This window comes from Bufo bufo, chromosome 9, assembly GCF_905171765.1.
Source record: "Bufo bufo chromosome 9, aBufBuf1.1, whole genome shotgun sequence".
Classification (NCBI taxonomy): domain Eukaryota; kingdom Metazoa; phylum Chordata; class Amphibia; order Anura; family Bufonidae; genus Bufo; species Bufo bufo.
The window spans coordinates 226,566,696-226,592,949 of record NC_053397.1 but is presented as its reverse complement, the minus strand read 5'-3'; the positions used below and the strand labels follow the sequence as shown (position 1 = coordinate 226,592,949).

The 26,254-nt window shown below is 41.7% G+C and overlaps 1 long non-coding RNA gene across 1 annotated transcript; it reads right to left on the bottom strand.

Moving 5' to 3' along the window:
- Positions 1 to 5,280: 5,280 nt before the first annotated feature.
- LOC120979441 lies at positions 5,281 to 25,074 on the bottom strand. Its single transcript, XR_005774285.1, has 3 exons — positions 24,797 to 25,074; positions 7,701 to 7,796; positions 5,281 to 6,844 (listed from the first exon to the last, which is right to left on the bottom strand). It is a non-coding gene; the product is annotated as an uncharacterized LOC120979441 (long non-coding RNA).
- Between the last annotated feature and the right edge of the window lie 1,180 nt (positions 25,075 to 26,254).

The window sequence follows — 26,254 nt, the reverse complement described above, 5'->3', positions numbered from 1 at the left end:
CTGTAAGAGCAGTGAGACTATGAACTCTTTACTGAAAGAGCTGTGAGACTATGGACTCTTTACTGTAAGAGCAGCGAGACTATGGACTCTTTACTGTAAGAGCAGTGAGACTATGGACTCTTTACTGTATAAGCAGTGAGACTATGGACTCTTTACTGTAAGAGCAGTGAGACTGTGGACTCTTTACTGTAAGAGCAGTGAGACTATGGACTCTTTACTGTAAGAGCAGTGAGACTATGGACTCTTTACTGTAAGAGCAGTGAGACTGTGGACTCTTTACTGTAAGAGCAGTGAGACTATGGACTCTTTACGGTAGAGCAGTGAGACTATGGACTCTTTATGGTAAGAGCAGTGAGACTATGGACTCTTTACTGTAAGAGCAGTCAGACTGTGGACTCTTTACGGTAAGAGCAGTGAGACTATGGATTCTTTACTGTAAGAGCAGAGAGACTATGGACTCTTTAATGTGAGAGCGGTGAGACTATGGACTCTTTACGGTAAGAGCAGTGAGACTATGGACTCTTTACTGTAAGAGCAGTGCGACTATGGACTCTTTAATGTAAGAGCAGTGAGACTATGGACTCTACTGTAAGAGCAGTGAGACTATGGACTCTTTACGGTAAGAACGATGAGACTATGGACTCTTTACTGTAAGAGCAGTGAGACTATGGACTCTTAACGGTAAGAGCAGTGAGACCATGGACTCTTTACTGTAAGAGCAGTGAGACTATGGACTCTTTACGGTAAGAGCAGTGAGACTATGGACTCTTTATTAAAAGAGCAGTGAGACTGTGGACTCTTTACTGTAAGAGCAGGGAGACTATGGACTCTTTACTGTAAGAGCAGTGAGACTATGGACTCTTTACGGTAAGAGCAGTGAGACTATGGACTCTTTACTGTAAGAGCAGTGAGACTATGGACTCTTTACGGTAAGAGCAGTGAGACTATGGACTCTTTACTGTAAGAGCTGTGAGACTATGGACTCTTTACAGTAAGAGCAGTGAGACTATGGACTCTTTACTGTAAGAGCAGTGAGACTATGGACTCTTTACTGTAAGAGCAGTGAGACTATGGACTCTTTACTGTAATAGCAGTGAGACTATGGACTGTTTACTGTAAGAGCAGTGAGACTATGGACTCTTTACGGTAAGAGGCGGTGAGACTATGGACTGTATACGGTAAGAGCGGTGAGACTATGGACTCTTTAATGTAAGAGCAGTGAGACTGTGGACTCTTTACTGTAAGAGCAGTGAGACTATGGACTCTTTAATGTGAGAGCGGTGAGACTATGGACTCTTTACGGTAAGAGCGGTGAGACTATGGACTCTTTTTGGTAAGAGCAGTGAGACTATGGACTCTTTACTGTAAGAGCAGTGCGACTATGGACTCTTTAATGTAAGAGCAGTGAGACTATGGACTCTACTGTAAGAGCAGTGAGACTATGGACTCTTTACGGTAAGAACGATGAGACTATGGACTCTTTACTGTAAGAGCAGTGAGACTATGGGACTCTTAACGGTAAGAGCAGTGAGACCCTGGACTCTTTACTGTAAGAGCAGTGAGACTATGGACTCTTTACGGTAAGAGCAGTGAGACTATGGACTCTTTATTAAAAGAGCAGTGAGACTGTGGACTCTTTACTGTAAGAGCAGGGAGACTATGGACTCTTTTCTGTAAGAGCAGTGAGACTATGGACTCTTTACGGTAAGAGCAGTGAGACTATGGACTCTTTACTGTAAGAGCAGTGAGACTATGGACTCTTTACAGTAAGAGCAGTGAGACTATGGACTCTTTACGGTAAGAGCAGTGAGACTATGGACTCTTTACTGTAAGAGCAGTGAGACTATGGAACTATTTACTGTAAGAGCAGTGAGACTATGGACTCTATACTGTAAGAGCAGTGAGACTATGGACTCTATTATGTAAGAGCAGTGAGACTATGGACTCTTTACTGTAAGAGCAGTGAGACTATGGACTCTTTACTGTAGAGCAGTGAGACTATGGACTCTTTACTGTAAGAGCAGTGAGACTATGGACTCTTTACTGTAAGAGCAGTGAGACTATGGACTCTATACTGTAAGAGCAGTGAGACTATGGACTCTATACTGTAAGAGCAGTGAGACTATGGACTCTTTACGGTAAGAGCAGTGAGTCTATGGACTCTATACTGTAAGAGCAGTGAGACTATGGACTCTATTATGTAAGAGCAGTGAGACTATGGACTCTATACTGTAAGAGCAGTGAGACTATGGACTCTTTACTGTAAGAGCAGTGAGACTATGGACTCTTTACTGTAAGAGCAGTGAGACTATGGACTCTATACTGTAAGGAGCAGTGAGACTATGGACTCTATACTGTAAGAGCAGTGAGACTATGGACTCTTTACGGTAAGAGCAGTGAGTCTATGGACTCTATACTGTAAGAGCAGTGAGACTATGGACTCTATTATGTAAGAGCAGTGAGACTATGGACTCTTTACTGTAAGAGCAGTGAGACTATGGACTCTATACTGTAAGAGCAGTGAGACTATGGACTCTATACTGTAAGAGCAGTGAGACTATGGACTCTTTACTGTAAGAGCAGTGAGACTATGGGCTCTTTACTGTAAGAGCAGTGAGACTATGGACTCTTTACTGTAAGAGCAGTGAGACTATGGACTCTTTACTGTAAGAGCAGTGAGACTATGGACTCTGTTACGGTAAGAGCGGTGAGACTATGGACTCTTTACTGTAAAAGCAGTGAGACTATGGACTCTTTACGGTAAGAGCGGTGAGACTATGGACTCTGCCTGAGGAGGTGGTGATGGTGAGTTCACTATAAGAGTTCAGGAGGGGCCTGGATGTGTTTCTGGAGTGTAATAATATTACAGGCTATAGCTACTAGAGAGGGGTCGTTGATCCAGGGAGTTATTCTGATGTCTGAAGGAAGAGAGCATATTTAAAAGAAGAAAAACTACCACAAGAGGACACAGTTTTAAATTAGAGGGGCAAAGGTTTAACAGTAATATAAGGAAGTATTACTTTACTGAGAGAGTAGTGGATGCATGGAATAGCCTTCCTGCAGAAGTGGTAGCTGCAAATACAGTGGAGGAGTTTAAGCATGCATGGGATAGGCATAAGGCCATCCTTCATATAAGATAGGGCCAGGGGCTATCCATAGTATTCAGTATATTGGGCAGACTAGATGGGCCGAATGGTTCTGCCGACACATTCTATGTTTCTATGTTTCTATGATTGGAGTCGGGAAGGAATTTTTTATTCCCCTAAAGTGGGGAAAATTGGCTTCTTCCTCACAGGGTTTTTTTGCCTTCCTCTGGATCAACTTGCAGGATAACAGGCCGAACTGGATGGACAGATGTCTTTTTTCGGCCTTATGTACCATGTTACTATGTTACTATGTTACTTCCAGGCGAAGAATGCTCCTTCTGACCCCATACTTCTCACAGCTGAGGGTTTGTTACAGTAGTATCCAGTGCAGACAACCCTCTGGAAGGTAAACATATCAGCAGCACAAATCTCTTTTCTACCCTGATAGTTTGTTACAGTGTTTCAGCGCAGAAAACCTGGAGTCCAGGTTGTGTCCTGTGTACACTATGAGCAGGCATGCTGGGACTGATAGTGCGGCTGCTGATCCACATTCATCTGTGAGGCCAAACCAGAGAGATAATGAAGGAAGGTATAAGTACTAGGGACTACAGCGTTAGTGACCGCCAGACCGTGCACAGACGTCATAGTACAGTCAGTAGTCAGCACGTCAGAGGCTCGGTCAGTGCATTACAGGCTCCGGTCAGTGTATTATAGGCTCCGGTCAGTGTATTATAGACTCCGGTCAGTGTATTATAGACTCCGGTCAGTGTATTATAGACTCCGGTCAGTGTATTATAGGCTCCGGTCAGTGTATTATAGACTCCGGTCAGTGTATTATAGACTCCGGTCAGTGTATTATAGACTCCGGTCAGTGTATTATAGGCTCCGGTCAGTGTATTATAGACTCCGGTCAGTGTATTATAGACTCCGGTCAGTGTATTATAGGCTCCGGTCAGTGTATTATAGACTCCGGTCAGTGTATTAGTAGACTCCGGTCAGTGTATTATAGACTCCGGTCAGTGTATTATAGGCTTCCGGTCAGTGTATTATAGACTCCGGTCAGTGTATTATAGACTCCGGTCAGTGTATTATAGACTCCAGTCAGTGTATTATAGGCTCCGGTCAGTGTATTATAGACTCCGGTCAGTGTATTATAGACTCCGGTCAGTGTATTATAGACTCCGGTCAGTGTATTATAGACTCCGGTCAGTGTATTATAGGCTCCGGTCAGTGTATTATAGACTTTATTCAGTGTATTATAGGCTCCAGTCAGTGTATTATAGACTCCGGTCAGTGTATTATAGGCTCCGGTCAGTGTATTATAGACTTTATTCAGTGTATTATAGGCTCCGGTCAGTGTATTATAGACTCCGGTCAGTGTATTATAGACTCCGGTCAGTGTATTATAGACTCCGGTCAGTGTATTATAGGCTCCGGTCAGTGTATTATAGACTTTATTCAGTGTATTATAGGCTCCAGTCAGTGTATTATAGACTCCGGTCAGTGTATTATAGACTCCGGTCAGTGTATTATAGACTCCGGTCAGTGTATTATAGACTCCGGTCAGTGTATTATAGACTTTATTCAGTGTATTATAGACTCCGATCAGTGTACTATAGGCTCCGGTCAGTGTATTATAGGCTCGGGGCAGTGTATTATAGACTTTATTCAGTGTATTATAGGCTCCGGTCAGTGCATTATAGACTCCGTCAGTGTTGATAGACTCCGGTCAGTGTATTATAGACTCCGGTCAGGTGTATTATAGGCTCCGGTCAGTGTATTATAGACTTTATTCAGTGTATTATAGGCTCCAGTCAGTGTATTATAGACTCCGGTCAGTGTATTATAGACTCCGGTCAGTGTATTATAGACTCCGGTCAGTGTTTAATAGACTCCGGTCAGTGTATTATTAGACTTTCTTCAGTGTATTATAGACTCCGATCAGTGTACTATAGGCTCCGGTCAGTGCATTATAGGCTCGGGGCAGTGTATTATAGACTTTATTCAGTGTATTATAGGCTTCCGGTCAGTGCATTATAGGCTCGGGGGCAGTGTATTATAGACTCCAGTCAGTGTATTATAGACTCCAGTCAGTGTATTATAGGCTCCGTCAGTGTATTATAGACTCCGGTCAGTGTATTATAGACTTAATCAGTGTATTATAGACTCCGATCAGTGGTATTATAGACTCCGGTCAGTGTAGTATAGACTTTATTCAGTGTATTATAGACTCCGATCAGTGCATTATAGGCTCCGGTCAGTGCATTATAGGCTCGGGGCAGTGTATTATAATAGATTCAGTCCAGGTTCAGCACTGTCTGACCATCCTTAGTCCTGTTCTGGTTGCCGCAGTCATTAGTCCTTACATAATAATTGAGTCCATTGGTTTTCAAGCCTGAAGGTCACTGAGATGAGGTTGATGCTCTCATATTCACTCTTGGACAGTTTGATGCTCTCCTACTCATTGAGGTGAGGTTGACGCTCTCATGAGGTCGACGCTCTCATACTTGCTCAGGTGAGGTCGACGCTCTCATACTCACAATGGTCAGAGTCTTCTAACTCAATCTCTGGCACCAGACTGTAATAGTCTGTAGTCTGGTTCAGTAAAGTTTCTCTCGGTCACTTGAGTTCCTTCATGACCTCTGTCCACGCTGACAGTTTTCCACTTCTGGTTCCTCGGGCCCCAGCTCTTCTCTTCTTCATCCTCTTCTTCCTCTGCTACATGCCAACATCAGCCCTGCACCCTCCAGACCCTCTCGTCCATCGCCTTCCACCAGGGAGTCTGCAGAGGTGCCCAGTTTTGATCTCCACCTCCTCGTACAGGTCTCGGTTGCTTCCCAGGAGGCAGCAGATGGTCGGAGGAGAATGGGGTCCTTGAACTGCTGAATTTCTTGTTCCTTGCGCTCTTTTTGGAAGTTGTGCCGGGGTTCATAGTGATGATATTCTCCCCTATTCCCAGCTCCGTTGCGATCCACAGTGACCAGGCTGCACTCGCGCCTTGTGTTGGCGTATGCACCTTTCTGTCGTCGGCAGGCAGTACATACCAGCACATGAGCAGAACCAGCGCCACCAATGGGATGCAGATCAAGGCCACAGTCAGGCCGTGGGAACGGCAGACGGAGCTTCTCGGGACGTCCAGGATCCTCTGCCCATTGGCATCCTTTGGAAAAGCACAGACAACATCATCCAGCAGAAGTCTGGTGCCATTGGCCAGGAAGTTGGGTTCCAGTTGGTCATAGAGGCACATGAGCAGTCCAGACTGTTGTTGAGGAAGCCAAAAGTGGTGAGAGAAGGTCTGAGGAGACTGGCGGGGAAGGAGTGCAGGTTGTTGTAGCTCAGGTGCAGCTCCTGGATCAGGACGGACACTTGTAAGAAGTTTGGAGGAAGTGACGCAGATCATTGAACTCAAGGTGAAGAATCCTCAAGTTGGGGGCATTGCTCAAGAAACCCTCCGGAAGCTCTCATCAGGTGATTGTGGTCCATGTACAAGATCTCAATGAGTGTCTGGTTTCTCCCCCCCTCGGACTCTGTGAGCTCCTCAATTCCAGAGTTGGAGAGATCCAAGACCCGGAGGCTGTGGAGGGGGGTAAAGAGGTTCCAGTCCAAGGTGTTTACAGAAAGAGTGAGGTTCACACAGCAGTGATCAGACGTCAGCAGCGACCAGTCCGCCTCCTGCTCCAGGAAGATGCATCTACAGGGGTCCTCTGCGGAAATCCATGTCAAGACCCCCAATAAAACCAGCCAGAAGAGGTGAGGACCTGCAAGACACAGAGGACCCTTTAAGACTCAGAACGACCACAAAGTTGTTACATTGTAAATGTTTTGTATCAATGAGTTCAGATTCCCACCTATAAGTATCAAAATTGCCACTGAGCCGTACATCTGCGGGCCCCTCAGATCTCTGGGCCCCAGGACGCTGGCTGGACGCGTCATTTATAATCTACCAAAGGTGGACAGAGAAATCCACCGCAAATCCGCGTGCTACACTGACAGGGGTGAAACCGCCGTCAAAATCCGTAACTGCATCACGGGTCAAAATCTGTGCAGAAAAATAAGGTTTTTCTTAACCGTAAATTTTCAGTAAAATCTCATCCGCGACGTGAGCTGTTATCTTCTGCGCAAATCTCAGGTACAATCCGCAGCATATCCGTCCCGTGCAGACCCACCCCAAGGCTGGGGTCCCACAAATCAACCACGGGGAGTTAAAGCACCGCACGCCCGAGGACTGTGGAAGGAACCGGTGAAACTGCTTCACCTGAACTTCCCGAGAAACCGCGGCAATTTGTGGCAACCTGCTGACCTTATGCCGCGAGCCGCGGTACCACCCTGCAGCCCCCACAAGGAAACGGCTTACAAAGGCATGTGGATGGTCAGAGAGGTGCGAGGCACGAGGCATGATGTGGCCAAGTACATCAGATGAATGTGGGCCTCAACCATGGAAGGCGTATGGCCAGCGCGAGGTACGAGATCAGAGGAGCGAGAGCGAGGCACGAGGCAGATTCGTTTTATTAACCCCCTTGTGGGAAATCATAAATATATAAAGTAAAGGATCAAGCAGCATTTATAACTGGCAGTTAGGAAATGATGAGAGTGATAGTCCATTTACACACTCACCGGACATGATGGGGGGTCACAGAGATCTGGAGGGAAGGGCTAAACTGTCACATCGTGGAGCTCCTCCTGAATCACCTGCACGGTCCTCATTGTGAGCTGGAGAAGAAAGGAAAGGGTTAAACACAAAATAATCTCTACATCAAGATAAATCGATGTGTGGGAGGAAAACCTGATTCATCTGCGGTGACGGCTGATAACGGAGAGAAGTGACGGGAACCGACCCGAAGACTCTACTGGCTGCTGTGCCTGTTATCAGCCATGACATAGTGGAGCAAGGCTGGCGAAAGAAACCTCCCGGACCCCCATGATTACATCTCCAGTGGGGAGAACCTTCTATATGTTGACTGATAATCAGGCCGCTCCTCTTATAACGCTCCAGTACTGATATAACCTCCAGAGACATTACATCACATGTGAACGATATCAGCCGCTCCTCTTATAACGCTCCAGTACTGATATAACCTCCAGAGATATTACATCATATGTGACTGATATCAGCCGCTCCTATTATAACGCTCCAGTACTGATATAACCTCCAGAGACATTACATCATATGTGACTGATATCAGCCGCTCCTATTATAACGCTCCAGTCCTGATATAACCTCCAGACATTACATCATATGTGACTGATATCAGCCGCTCCTCTTATAACGCTCCAGCGCTGATATAACCTCCAGACATTACATCACATGTGACTGATATCAGCCGCTCCTCTCCTCTTATAACGCTCCAGCACTGATATAACCTCCAGAGACATTACATTATATGTGACTGATATCAGCCGCTCCTCTTATAACGCTCCAGTACTGATATAACCTCCAGAGACATTACATCATATGTGACTGATATCAGCCGCTCCTCTTATAACGCTCCAGCGCTGATATAACCTCCAGAGACATTACATCCTATGTGACTGATATCAGCCGCTCCTCTTATAACGCTCCAGCACTGGACATAACCTCCAGAGACATTACTCACATGTGACTGATATCAGCCGCTCCTATTATAACGCTCCAGTCCTGATATAACCTCCAGACATTACATCATATGTGACTGATATCAGCCGCTCCTCTTTATAACGCTCCAGCGCTGATATAACCTCCAGACATTACATCACATGTGACTGATACAGCCGCTCCTCTCCTCTTATAACGCTCCAGCACTGATATAACCTCCAGAGACATTACATCCTATATGACTGATATCAGCCGCTCCTCTTATAACGCTCCAGTACTGATATAACCTCCAGAGACATTACATCATATGTGACTGATATCAGCCGCTCCTCTTATAACGCTCCAGCGCTGATATAACCCCCCAGAGACATTACATCCTATGTGACTGATATCAGCCGCTCCTCTTATAACGCTCCAGCACTGATATAACCTCCAGAGACATTACATCACATGTGACTGATATCAGCCGCTCCTCTTATAACGCTCCAGTACTGATATAACCTCCCGAGACATTACATCATATGTGACTGATATCAGCCGCTCCTCTTATAACGCTCCAGCGCTGATATAACCTCCAGAGACATTACATCACATGTGACTGATATCAGCCGCTCCTCTTATAACGCTCCAGCGCTGATATAACCTCCAGAGTCATTACATCCTATGTGACTGATATCAGCCGCTCCTCTTATAAAGCTCCATCGCTGATATAACCTCCAGAGACATTACAGCATGTGACTGATATCAGCCGCTCCTCTTATAACGCTCCAGCACTGATATAACCTCCAGAGACATTACATCACATGTGACTGATATCATCTGCTCTCTTATAACGCTCCAGCACAGATAGAACCTCCAGAGACGATTACATCATATGTGACTGATATCAGCCGCTCCTCTTATAACGCTCCAGCACTGATATAACCTCCAGAGACATTACATCATATGTGACCGATATCAGCCGCTCCACTTATAACGCTCCAGCACTGATATAACCTCCAGAGACATTACATCACATGGTGACCGATATCAGCCGCTTCTCTTATAAACGCTCCAGGTACTGATATAACCTCCAGAGACATTACATCACATGTGACTGATATCAGCCGCTCCTCTCCTCTTATAACGCTCCAGCACTGATATAACCTCCAGAGACATTACATCATATGTGAGACTGATATCAGCCGCTCCTCTTATAACGCTCCAGCGCTGATATAACCTCCAGAGACATTACATTATATGTGACTGATATCAGCCGCTCCTCTTATAACGCTCCAGTACTGATATAACCTCCCGAGACATTACATCATATGTGACTGATATCAGCCGCTCCTCTTATAACGCTCCAGCGCTGATATAACCTCCAGAGACATTACATCACATGTGACTGATATCAGCCGCTCCTCTTATAACGCTCCAGCACTGATATAACCTCCAGAGACATTACATCATATGTGACTGATATCAGCCGCTCCTCTTATAACGCTCCAGCACTGATATAACCTCCAGAGACATTACATCATATGTGACCGATATCAGCCGCTCCTCTTATAACGCTCCAGTACTGATATAACCTCCAGAGACATTACATCATATGTGACTGATATCAGCCGCTCCTCTTATAACGCTCCAGTACTGATATAACCTCCAGAGACATTACATAATAGGTGACCGATATCAGCCGCTCCTCTTATAACGCTCCAGTACTGATATAACCTCCAGAGACATTACATCATATGTGACTGATATCAGCCGCTCCTCTTATAACGCTCCAGCGCTGATATAACCTCCAGACACATTACATCATGTGACTGATATCAGCCGCTCCTCTTATAACGCTCCAGCACTGATATAACCTCCAGAGACATTACATCACATGTGACTGATATCAGCCGCTCCTCTTATAACGCTCCAGTGCTGATATAACCTCCAGAGACATTACATCACATGTGACTGATATCAGCCGCTCCTCTTATAACGCTCCAGCGCTGATATAACCTCCAGAGACATTACATCATATGTGACTGATATCAGCCGCTCCTCTTATAACGCTCCAGCGCTGATATAACCTCCAGAGACATTACATCATATGTGACTGATATCAGCCGCTCCTCTTATAACGCTCCAGTGCTGATATAACCTCCAGACATTGCATCATATGTGACTGATATCAGCCGCTATTCTTATAACGCTCCAGCACTGATATAACCTCCAGAGACATTACATCATATGTGACCGCTATCAGCCGCTCCTCTTATAACGCTCCAGCACTGATATAACCTCGAGACATTACATCATATGTGACCGATATCGCCCGCTCCTCTTATAACGCTCCAGCACTGATATAACCTCCAGAGACATTACATCATATGTGACTGATATCAGCCGCTCCTCTTATAACGCTCCAGTACTGATATAACCTCCAGAGACATTACATCACATGTGACTGATATCAGCCGCTCCTCTTATAACGCTCCAGCGCTGATATAACCTCCAGAGACATTACATCATATGTGACTGATATCGGCCGCTCCTCTTATAACGCTCCAGTACTGATATAACCTCCAGAGACATTACATCATATGTGACTGATATCAGCCGCTCCTCTTATAACGCTCCAGCACTGATATAACCTCCAGAGACATTACATCATATGTGACTGATATCAGCCGCTCCTCTTATAACGCTCCAGTACTGATATAACCTCCAGAGATATTACATCATATGTGACTGATATCAGCCGCTCCTCTTATAACGCTCCAGCACTGATATAACCTCCAGAGATATTACATCATATGTGACTGATATCGGCCGCTCCTCTTATAACGCTCCAGCAGTGATATAACCTCCAGAGACATTACATCATATGTGACTGATATCAGCCGCTCCTCTTATAACGCTCCAGCACTGATATAACCTCCAGAGACATTACATCATATGTGACTGATATCAGCCGCTCCTCTTATAACGCTCCAGTACTGATATAACCTCCAGAGACATTACATCACATGTGACTGATATCAGCCGCTCCTCTTATAACGCTCCAGTACTGATATAACCTCCAGAGACATTACATCATATGTGACTGATATCAGCCGCTCCTCTTATAACGCTCCAGTACTGATATAACCTCCAGAGACATTACATCATATGTGACTGATATCAGCCGCTCCTCTTATAACGCTCCAGCACTGATATAACCTCCAGAGACATTACATCATATGTGACTGATATCAGCCTCTCCTCTTATAACGCTCCAGCGCTGATATAACCTCCAGAGACATTACATCATATGTGACTGATATCAGCCGCTCCTCTTATAACGCTCCAGTACTGATATAACCTCCAGAGACATTACATCACATGTGACTGATATCAGCCGCTCCTCTTATAACGCTCCAGTACTGATATAACCTCCAGAGACATTACATCACATGTGACTGATATCAGCCGCTCCTCTTATAACGCTCCTGCGCTGATATAACCTCCGGAGACATTACATCATATGTGACTGATATCAGCCGCTCCTCTTATAACGCTCCAGCACTGATATAACCTCCAGAGACATTACATCATATGTGACTGATATCAGCCGCTCCTCTTATAACGCTCCAGTACTGATATAACCTCCAGAGACATTACATCATATGTGACTGATATCAGCCGCTCCTCTTATAACGCTCCTGCGCTGATATAACCTCCGGAGACATTACATCATATGTGACTGATATCAGCCGCTCCTCTTATAACGCTCCAGTACTGATATAACCTCCAGAGACATTACATCATATGTGACTGATATCAGCCGCTCCTCTTATAATGCTCCAGCACTGAGATAACCTCCAGAGACATTACATCACATGTGACTGATATCAGCCGCTCCTCTTATAACGCTCCAATACTGATATATCCTCCAGAGACATTACATCATATGTGACTGATATCAGCCGCTCCTCTTATAACGCTCCAGCACTGATATAACCTCCAGAGACATTACATCACATGTGACTGATATCAGCCGCTCCTCTTATAACGCTCCAGCACTGATATAACCTCCAGACATTACATCCTATGTGACTGATATCAGCCGGTCCTCTTATAACGCTCCAGCGCTGATATAACCTCCAGAGACATTACATCATATGTGACTGATATCAGCCGCTCCTCTTATAACGCTCCAGCGCTGATATAACCTCCAGAGACATTACATCACATGTGACTGATATCAGCCGCTCCTCTTATAACGCTCCAGCGCTGATATAACCTCCAGGGACATTACATCAAATGTGACTGATATCAGCCGCTCCTCCTATAACGCTCCTGCGCTGATATAACCTCCAGAGACATTACATCACATGTGACTGATATCAGCCGCTCCTCCTATAACGCTCCAGCGCTGATATAACCTCCAGACATTACATCATATGTGACTGATATCAGCCGCTCCTCTTATAACGCTCCAGTACTGATATAACCTCCAGAGACATTACATCATATGTGACTGATATCAGCCGCTCCTCCTATAACGCTCCAGCACTGATATAACCTCCAGAGACATTACATCATATGTGACTGATATCAGCCGCTCCTCCTATAACGCTCCTGCGCTGATATAACCTCCAGACATTACATCATATGTGACTGATATCAGCCGCTCCTCTTATAACGCTCCAGTACTGATATAACCTCCCGAGACATTACATCATATGTGACTGATATCAGCCGCTCCTCTTATAACGCTCCAGCGCTGATATAACCTCCAGACATTACATCATATGTGACTGATATCAGCCGCTCCTCTTATAACGCTCCAGTACTGATATAACCTCCAGAGACATTACATCATATGTGACTGATATCAGCCGCTCCTCCTATAACGCTCCTGCGCTGATATAACCTCCAGACATTACATCACATGTGACTGATATCAGCCGCTCCTCCTATAACGCTCCAGCGCTGATATAACCTCCAGAGACATTACATCATATGTGACTGATATCAGCCGCTCCTCCTATAACGCTCCAGCACTGATATAACCTCCAGAGACATTACATCATATGTGACTGATATCAGCCGCTCCTCTTATAACGCTCCTGCGCTGATATAACCTCCAGAGACATTACATCATATGTGACTGATATCAGCCCTCCTCTTATAACGCTCCAGCACTGATATAACCTCCAGAGTCATTACATCATATGTGACTGATATCAGCCGCTCCTCTTATAACGCTCCAGTACTGATATAACCTCCAGACATTACATCATATGTGACTGATATCAGCCGCTCCTCTTATAACGCTCCAGTACTGATATAACCTCCCGAGACATTACATCATATGTGACTGATATCAGCCGCTCCTCTTATAACGCTCCAGCGCTGATATAACCTCCAGACATTACATCATATGTGACTGATATCAGCCGCTCCTCTTATAACGCTCCAGTACTGATATAACCTCCAGAGACATTACATCATATGTGACTGATATCAGCCGCTCCTCCTATAACGCTCCTGCGCTGATATAACCTCCAGACATTACATCATATGTGACTGATATCAGCCGCTCCTCTTATAACGCTCCAGTACTGATATAACCTCCAGAGACATTACATCATATGTGACTGATATCAGCCGCTCCTCTTATAACGCTCCAGTACTGATATAACCTCCCGAGACATTACATCATATGTGACTGATATCAGCCGCTCCTCTTATAACGCTCCAGCGCTGATATAACCTCCAGACATTACATCATATGTGACTGATATCAGCCGCTCCTCTTATAACGCTCCAGTACTGATATAACCTCCAGAGACATTACATCATATGTGACTGATATCAGCCGCTCCTCCTATAACGCTCCTGCGCTGATATAACCTCCAGACATTACATCACATGTGACTGATATCAGCCGCTCCTCCTATAACGCTCCAGCGCTGATATAACCTCCAGAGACATTACATCATATGTGACTGATATCAGCCGCTCCTCCTATAACGCTCCAGCACTGATATAACCTCCAGAGACATTACATCATATGTGACTGATATCAGCCGCTCCTCCTATAACGCTCCTGCGCTGATATAACCTCCAGAGACATTACATCATATGTGACTGATATCAGCCCTCCTCTTATAACGCTCCAGCACTGATATAACCTCCAGAGTCATTACATCATATGTGACTGATATCAGCCGCTCCTCTTATAACGCTCCAGTACTGATATAACCTCCAGACATTACATCATATGTGACTGATATCAGCCGCTCCTCTTATAACGCTCCAGTACTGATATAACCTCCCGAGACATTACATCATATGTGACTGATATCAGCCGCTCCTCTTATAACGCTCCAGCGCTGATATAACCTCCAGACATTACATCATATGTGACTGATATCAGCCGCTCCTCTTATAACGCTCCAGTACTGATATAACCTCCAGAGACATTACACCATATGTGACTGATATCAGCCGCTCCTCTTATAACGCTCCAGTACTGATATAACCTCCAGAGACATTACATCATATGTGACTGATATCAGCCGCTCCTCTTATAACGCTCCAGCGCTGATATAACCTCCAGAGACATTACATCATATGTGACTGATATCAGCCGCTCCTCTTATAACGCTCCAGCACTGATATAACCTCCAGAGACATTACATCATATGTGACTGATATCAGCCGCTCCTCCTATAACGCTCCTGCGCTGATATAACCTCCAGACATTACATCATATGTGACTGATATCAGCCGCTCCTCTTATAACGCTCCAGTACTGATATAACCTCCAGAGACATTACATCATATGTGACTGATATCAGCCGCTCCTCTTATAACGCTCCAGTACTGATATAACCTCCCGAGACATTACATCATATGTGACTGATATCAGCCGCTCCTCTTATAACGCTCCAGCGCTGATATAACCTCCAGACATTACATCATATGTGACTGATATCAGCCGCTCCTCTTATAACGCTCCAGTACTGATATAACCTCCAGAGACATTACATCATATGTGACTGATATCAGCCGCTCCTCTTATAACGCTCCTGTGCTGATATAACCTCCAGACATTACATCACATGTGACTGATATCAGCCGCTCCTCCTATAACGCTCCAGCGCTGATATAACCTCCAGAGACATTACATCATATGTGACTGATATCAGCCGCTCCTCCTATAACGCTCCAGCACTGATATAACCTCCAGAGACATTACATCATATGTGACTGATATCAGCCGCTCCTCCTATAACGCTCCTGCGCTGATATAACCTCCAGAGACATTACATCATATGTGACTGATATCAGCCCTCCTCTTATAACGCTCCAGCACTGATATAACCTCCAGAGTCATTACATCATATGTGACTGATATCAGCCGCTCCTCTTATAACGCTCCAGTACTGATATAACCTCCAGACATTACATCATATGTGACTGATATCAGCCGCTCCTCTTATAACGCTCCAGTGCTGATATAACCTCCCGAGACATTACATCATATGTGACTGATATCAGCCGCTCCTCTTATAACGCTCCAGCGCTGATATAACCTCCAGACATTACATCATATGTGACTGATATCAGCCGCTCCTCTTATAACGCTCCAGTACTGATATAACCTCCAGAGACATTACACCATATGTGACTGATATCAGCCGCTCCTCTTATAACGCTCCAGTACTGATATAACCTCCAGAGACATTACATCATATGTGACTGATATCAGCCGCTCCTCTTATAACGCTCCAGCGCTGATATAACCTCCAGAGACATTCCATCATATGTGACTGATATCAGCTACCCTTGTTTTTGACTCCATCATTATCTCTATTTTTACAATGGACAAAGTACATTTACAGAATTTGTAATGGGGGCTCTAACGCAGGTGTGAACATATACAGGGTATATATATACTCATAAGCACTTCCTACTTTGCTATATATATGTATATATGCTGTGAACTGTGAATAGTAATGCTTTCTAGTGCAATGCTTTAGTTTAAATGTCAGTTCTTGTTCCTCTGTCCACAGCATCGAGGATTGCTCCAGCATCTCATTGTATTACATTGTATTGTACAGTGACAATAAAGGCATCTTATCTTATCTTATCTACACAGACTTATAATGATCCGGCACCATAATAAGCTTGGCGGCACTCGCTGCTCTATTGCTCGCCGTTCCTGTTAGTAAACAATCCTGGTTGCTAGGAGAGAAGGCTATTAACCCTCTCCTGACAATGGATATATAGATGCTACATACCTGATTAGGGGTCTTCAGTGTGATGATAATATTATATAAAGCTGCTGCAGGGATCTCCACCGGCTCTGGGGCATCAGGGGTTAAGTGCTTGGTGCGAGGACTGCTCTCCATAGAGATGAGATGCACAGTCACAGCCCCAGGAGTAGTCATGATAACCGGCACCACAGGGGTTGGGTTACCTCCGAGGCGTCCGTCAGATCGACGCTCGTTATCGCAGAGAAGTGAAGACAGAGTCATCACACTTTCCGATTGTGGTCGCGCCTGCACCGATGATTGGTGACTGCGATAATCATGGACAGAAGTCTTGGCCTTAGATCAAATATGAGAACCCTGGAGCTCAAGGAACTACATGTCCCAGCAAACTCTGCCGTTTAACGAATGGCGTAATTTGCAGGCTGCAGTCTGAAGGACAGCTCCGAAGTATAATGAAAAGCTCTGCAAATTTCCAATTGCATTTTTGTTTCAATTCCTCATGAACTTCAAGATCTCCGCTTGCTGTGAATTGATAGAAAACGGAGATTCTCATTTCTGCCAAAAACATTATTATCTGTACATACGCAACCGTTTGTATTTTGTGGCCCGCAAAACACGGATCCGCAAAAAAGACAGAAGACGTCCTTGTGACATCCGTGTTGCATCCTTTTTTTTTTTTGCGGACCCATCGTAAAGCTTCACTCACACGTCAGTGTTCCACATCCGGGTTTTAGCGCGGCTCATGGGTCCGGGGTTTTAGCGCGGATGCATGCTCTATTTTGTCTGTGTTCACATATCCATTATGACCATTATAGTCCGTGGGTCCGTGAAAATCACGGATGCAAAACGTATTCCATCCGTGTTTCATCCATGTTTCATGGATCATTAGAATGACATGCTTTGAAAATTTATGTCCATGAAACACAGATGACACACGGACAGAAAAAAACGGACACACGAACCACACAAAGATCCTTCACGGACATCTTCACGGAGCCACCACTGAGCACGGACGTGTGAATGAGGCTTAACAATGACTATTCTTGTCCGCTAAACGTACAGGAATAGGACATGTTCGATCTTTTTTTGCAGGACTGCGGAATGCACATACGGATGCGAACCTATTGAAATCAATGAGCCTGCGGACCAAAAATACGCTTGTGTGAATGGAGCCTAATGCTTCTCATAGCTGAAGGTTTGCTACAATTGTATCCAGTCTGCACAAATTCTTTCCTGTCCTCTTTGTATCACTCTGGAGTCCAGGCTGTTCTAGAGAACTGTCTAGTCTGGATGCAATTGTGACAAACCCTCAGCTCTCAAGTCAAACTGTTTTTTGGCCTCTCAACATAAGAATGTTTCCATTCACTGATAGCAAGCAGAAAGAAATCTTTCACACGAGCAAGTTTTTTCTGCGCGAGTGCGATGAGTGAAGGGAACGCAGAGCACCCGCACTGATTCCTGACCCATTCATTTCAATGGGTCTGCGTACATGAGCGTTGTTTTTCACGTATCAGTTCTGCGTTGCGTGAGAATCGCAGCAGGTTCTATATTCTGGCCCCATAGAAGGGAACAGGGCTTCAGGGAAAAACGGCTTTTTTCACTGATGGTTGCTAAAAGATCTTGCTTGTAAACCTTCAGTTTTGCACCCGCACGAAGAAAACTGAACAACTGAACGCAATCGCCGACAAAACTGACTGAACTTGCTTGCAAAATTGCACCTTGAGCCAATCCGTATCATTGGTGTGAAAGAGGCGTAAGGCTCGTCTCGCTCACACGTCCATGTCTGTGATGATTCGTGTTTGGTCCGCGTCTCCATGTGTCATCTGTATTCTACGGATACTGCGAGGCCGAAAATTAATTAGCAGAGCATCTCAGAAGCCATTTGTGATTTGTCCATAGTTTTCACGGACCCACAGACTTCAATGGATGCGCTTGGTCCGAATCATGGACCTAAATAATCTGTCTCCATAGTTTTCCCACCGACTCACGGTCAATGGAAAATCACTGATGTGTAATAAACGCATTAACATCAATCGGAACGTGTGCGAAAAAGGCCTAAAGCAGATTTCCTGCAGATCTTAGATTGTGAGCTCCTGGGGACACTGTGTCAGTAAAGCGCTGCGGAATATAGTAGCGCTATAGAGGTGCATAAAATAAATAAATCTTCTGGGGGCTCATCTGGAATGTACTGCGATCTGACAAATCCTCCATCCGTGCTCAATACGACACCTAAACACCAGATTAACTCAAGTCAGAATATTGAGAGCTTTGATGGGCTCCATATTTAATTTATCGTATCATTAATAATACATTTCGTGTCCCATTTATGGGCCCCGGAGACGTCAGATTCCTTCTTCCCAGAAGAATCATCTCCTTAGAGCTATTTTAAGGAAAAACAAATATTTTCACTGTTTATACAAAAAAAGTTCAGAAGTGAAGCCCAGAAACCATCTATAATATCTGCAAACAAGTGTTATAATCAACCGCAACCACATGTATAATTAATATCAGAGTAATTAAGCAGCCAGAATGGGTAGAGGCGAGTGACACCTATTATAAGCACAATGCTGTAGACAAGAATATAACTACTATAATACTGCCTCCTGTGTACAAGAATATAACTACTATAATACTGCTCCTATGTACAAGAATATAACTACTATAATACTACTCCTATGTACAAGAATATAACTACTATAATACTGCCTCCTATGTACAAGAATATAACTACTATAATACTGCTCCTCTGTACAAGAATATAACTACTATAATACTGCTCCTATGTACAAGAATATAACTACTACAATACTGCCTCCTATGTACAAGAATATAACTACTATAATACTGCCTCCTGTGTACAAGAATATAACTACTATAATACTGCTCCTATGTACAAGAATATAACTACTATAATACTGCTCCTATGTACAAGAATATAACTACTATAATACTGCTCCTATGTACAAGAATATAACTACTATAATACTGCTCCTATGTACAAGAATATAACTACTATAATACTGCTCCTATGTACAGGAATATAACTACTATAATACTGCTCCTATGTACAAGAATATAACTACTATAATACTGCTCCTATGTACAGGAATATAACTACTATAATACTGCTCCTATGTAGAGTAATATACCTACTATAATACTGCTCCTATGTACAAGAATATAACTACTATAATACTGCTCCTATGTAGAGTAATATACCTACTATAATACTGCTCCTATGTACAAGAATATAACTACTATAATACTGCTCCTATGTACAAGAATATAACTACTATAATACTGCCTCCTATGTACAAGAATATAACTACTATAATACTGCTCCTATGTACAAGAATATAACTACTATAATACTACTCCTATGTACAAGAATATAACTACTATAATACTGCCTCCTATGTACAAGAATATAACTACTATAATACTGCTCCTATGTACAAGAATATAACTACTATAATACTGCTCCTCTGTACAAGAATATAACTACTATAATACTGCTCCTATGTACAAGAATATAACTACTACAATACTGCCTCCTATGTACAAGAATATAACTACTATAATACTGCCTCCTGTGTACAAGAATATAACTACTATAATACTGCTCCTATGTACAAGAATATAACTACTATAATACTGCTCCTATGTACAAGAATATAACTACTATAATACTGCTCCTATGTACAAGAATATAACTACTATAATACTGCTCCTATGTACAAGAATATAACTACTATAATACTGCTCCTATGTACAGGAATATAACTACTATAATACTGCTCCTATGTACAAGAATATAACTACTATAATACTGCTCCTATGTACAGGAATATAACTACTATAATACTGCTCCTATGTAGAGTAATATACCTACTATAATACTGCTCCTATGTACAAGAATATAACTACTATAATACTGCTCCTATGTAGAGTAATATACCTACTATAATACTGCTCCTATGTACAAGAATATAACTACTATAATACTGCTCCTATGTACAAGAATATAACTACTATAATACTGCCTCCTATGTACAAGAATAGAACTACTATAATACTGCTCCTATGTACAGGAATATAACTACTATAATACTGCTCCTATGTACAAGACTATAACTACTATAATACTGCTCCTATGTACAGGAATATAACTGCTATAATACTGCTCCTATGTACAAGAATATAACTACTATAATACTGCTCCTATGTACAAGAATATAACTACTATAATACTGCTCCTATGTACAAGAATATAACTACTATAATACTGCTCCTATGTACAAGAATATAACTACTATAATACTGCTCCTATGTACAAGAATATAACTACTATAATACTGCCTCCTGTGTACAAGAATATAACTACTATAATACTGCTCCTATGTACAAGAATATAACTACTATAATACTGCTCCTATGTACAAGAATATAACTACTATAATACTGCCCCTATGTACAAGAATATAACTACTATAATACTGCCTCCTATGTACAAGAATATAACTACTATAATACTGCTCCTATGTACAGGAATATAACTACTATAATACTGCTCCTATGTACAAGAATATAACTACTATAATACTGCTCCTATGTACAAGAATATAACTACTATAATACTGCTCCTATGTACAAGAATATAACTACTATAATACTTCCTCCTATGTACAAGAATATAACTACTATAATACTGCTCCTATGTACAAGAATATAACTACTATAATACTGCACCTATGTACAAGAATATAACTACTATAATACTGCCTCCTATGTACAAGAATATAACTACTATAATACTGCTCCTATGTACAAGAATATAACTACTATAATACTGCTCCTATGTACAAGAATATAACTACTATAATACTGCCTCCTGTGTACAAGAATATAACTACTATAATACTGCTCCTATGTACAAGAATATAACTACTATAATACTGCTCCTATGTACAAGAATAGAACTACTATAATACTGCTCCTATGTACAGGAATATAACTACTATAATACTGCTCCTATGTACAAGAATATAACTACTATAATACTGCTCCTAAGTACAAGAATATAACTACTATAATACTGCCTCCTATGTACAAGAATATAACTACTATAATACTGCTCCTATGTACAAGAATATAACTACTATAATACTGCCTCCTATGTACAAGAATATAACTACTATAATACTGCCTACTATGTACAGGAATATAACTACTATAATACAGCTCCTATGTACAAGAATATAACTACTATAATACTGCCTCCTATGTACAAGAATATAACTACTATAATACTGCCTCCTATGTACAAGAATATAACTACTATAATACTGCCTACTATGTACAGGAATATAACTACTATAATACTGCTCCTATGTACAAGAATATAACTACTATAATACTGCCTCCTGTGTACAAGAATATAACTACTATAATACTGCTCCTATGTACAAGAATATAACTACTATAATACTGCTCCTATGTACAAGATAGAACTACTATAATTACTGCTCCTATGTACAGGAATATAACTACTATAATACTGCTCCTATGTACAAGAATATAACTACTATAATACTGCTCCTATGTACAAGAAATATAACTACTATAATACTGCTCCTAATGTACAAGATTATAACTACTATAATACTGCTCCTATGTACAAGAATATAACTACTATAATACTGCTCCTATGTACAAGAATATAACTACTATAATACTGCTCCCTATGTACAAGATTATAACTACGATAATACTGCTCCTATGTACAAGAATATTACTATCTATAATACTGCTCCTATGTACAAGAATATAACTACTATATACTGCTCCTATGTACAAGACTATAACTACTATAATACTGCTCCTACGTACAAGAATATAACTACTATAATACTGTCTCCTATGCACAAGAAAATAACTACTATAATACTGCCTCCTATGTACAAGAATATAACTACTATAATACTGCTCTACGTACCAGAATATTAACTACTATAATACTGTCTCCTATGCACAAGAATATAACTACTATAATACTGTCTCCTATGCACAAGAATATAACTACTATAATACTGCTCCTATGTACAGGAATATAACTACTATAATACTGCTCCTATGTATAAGAATATAACTACTATAATACTGCTCCTATGTACAAGAATATAACTACTATAATACTGCTCCTATGTACAAGAATATAACTACTATAATACTGCTCCTATGTACAAGATTATAACTACTATAATACTGCTCCTATGTACAAGAATATAAACTACTATAATACTGCCTCCTATGTACAAGAATATAAACTACTATAATACTGCTCCTATGTACAAGAATATAACTACTATAATACTGCTCCTATGTACAAGAATATAATATATAATACTGCTCCATGTACAAGAATATAACTACTATAATACTGCTCCTAGTACAAGAATATAACTACTATAATACTGCTCCTATGTACAAGAGTATAACTACTATAATACTTCTCCTATGTACAGGGATATAACTACTATAATACTGCTCCTATGTACAAGAATATAACTACTATAATACTGCCTCCTATGTACAAGAATATAACTACTATAATATGCTCCTATGTACAAGAATATAACTACTATAATACTGCTCCTATGTACAAGAATATAACTACTACAATACTGCCTCCTATGTACAAGAATATAACTACTATAATACTGCCTCCTATGTACAAGAATAATAACTACTATAATACTGCTTCTATGTACAAGAATATAACTACTATAATACTGCTCCTATGTACAAGAATATAACTACTATAATACTGCTCCTATGTACAAGAATATAACTACTATAATACTGCTCCTATGTACAAGAATATAACTTCTATAATACTGCTCCTATGTAAAAGATATAACTACTATAATAACTACTCCTATGTACAAGAATATAACTACTATAATACTGCTCCTATGTACAAGAATATAACTACTATAATACTGCTCCTATGTACAAGAATATAACTACTATAATACTTCCTCCTATGTACAGGGATATAACTACTATAATACTGCCTCCTATGTACAAGAATATAACTACTATAATACTGCCTCCTATGTACAAGAATATAACTACTATAATACTGCTCCTATGTAGAGGAATATAACTACTATAATACTGCCTCCTATGTACAAGAATATAACTACTATAATACTGCTCCTATGTACAAGAATATAACTACTACAATACTGCCTCCTATGTACAAGAATATAACTACTATAATACTGCTCCTATGTACAAGAATATAACTACTATAATACTGCTCCTATATACAAGAATATAACTACTATAATACTGCTCCTATGCACAAGAATATAACTACTATAATACTGCTCCTATGCACAAGAATATAACTACTATAATACTGCTCCTATGTACAAGAATATAACTACTATAATACTGCTCCTATGCACAAGAATATAACTACTATAATACTGCTCCTATGCACAAGACTATAACTGCTATAATACTTTCGTATTATCCCAGTATTTGTAAGGTACTTTGCTTCCTGCGGATATGGAAGATTTGATTGTGATCTCCTGCGGACAAGGGATGATGGGAGTGATACATTGTGTTTCAGCGATGCAGGACACGTGAACCCTGTAGGAGATACAATGTGATCATGTCCGCAGTCCTCTGGATCTGATTGGCGGAGAGCTCAGGCTCAGTGGGTCCCTGGCACAGGGCAGGGGTGATACCGGACTCTGCCCTGAGCTGCCCGGTGACATTGTCAGGGTAGTTCAGTGTCCAGGGCCATTCTCAGAGATGGCTCAGATGTTACGGGCTCTGGTATAAGCTCATAATGGGATAAAATAATTTCCTCTTACCTTGTCCCATAGACCCCGGGATTAGATTCAGATCTGCGTGTGCTCAGAGGGTGCTGCCCAATTCCTGCCCTTGCTCCTCCACTTTTCCTGTGGTATTCGCAGCCTCCACCCCCGGCAGTCTCGGCCTCTGCTCTGTCTCTTCCTCTTTCCACCTCCCTCAACCAAACCCCTCTCATTCCTCTCTGAACATTCCAGACCCCCCAGCAGGGACAGGTTAAGTTCTGCTTCATATAGCGAGGATGGGGTTAAAGAGTAAAAGAGGAGGGATCCTTGTGACAGTTTGGCCAGGACACACCTGGTTACCATGCAGCAAGTTCATTATTAACCTAAAGAGGCCACAGCCCATGTCTACTAAACACTGCGCAAGATGGGTGTAATACACAAGTATAATACAGGTTATAGGTGCAATATACTGGTATACTACAGGTTATAGGTGCATTACACAGGTATACTACAGGTTATAGGTGTAATACACAGGTATAATACAGGTAATAGGTGTAATACACAGGTATACTACAGGTAATAGGTGTAATACACAGGTATACTACAGGTTACAGGTGTAATATACAGGTATACTACAGGTTATAGGTGTAATATACAGGTATACTACAGGTTATAGGTGTAATATACAGGTATACTACAGGTTATAGGTGTAATATACAGGTATACTACAGGTTATAGGTGTAATATACAGGTATACTACAGGTTATAGGTGTAATATACAGGTATACTACAGGTTATAGGTGTAATATACAGGTATACTACAGGTTACAGGTGTAATATACAGGTATACTACAGGTTATAGGTGTAATATACAGGTATACTACAGGTTACAGGTGTAATATACAGGTATACTACAGGTTATAGGTGCTATATACAAGTATACTACAGGTTATAGGTGTAATATACAGGTATACTACAGGTTATAGGTGTAATATACAGGTATACTACAGGTTATAGGTGCTATATACAGGTATACTACAGGTTATAGGTGCTATATACAGGTATACTACAGGTTATAGGTGCTATATACAGGTATACTACAGGTTATAGGTGTAATATACAGGTATACTACAGGTTATAGGTGTAATATACAGGTATACTACAGGTTATAGGTGCTATATACAGGTATACTACAGGTTATAGGTGCCATATACAGGTATACTACAGGTTATAGGTGCTATATACAGGTATACTACAGGTTATAGGTGTAATTCATAGGTATACTACAGGTTACAGGTGCTATATACAGGTATACTACAGGTTATAGGTGCTATATACAGGTATACTACAGGTTACAGGTGTAATATACAGGTATACTACAGGTTATAGGTGTAATATACAGGTATACTACAGGTTATAGGTGCTATATACAGGTATACTACAGGTTATAGGTGCTATATACAGGTATACTACAGGTTATAGGTGCTATATACAGGTATACTACAGGTTATAGGT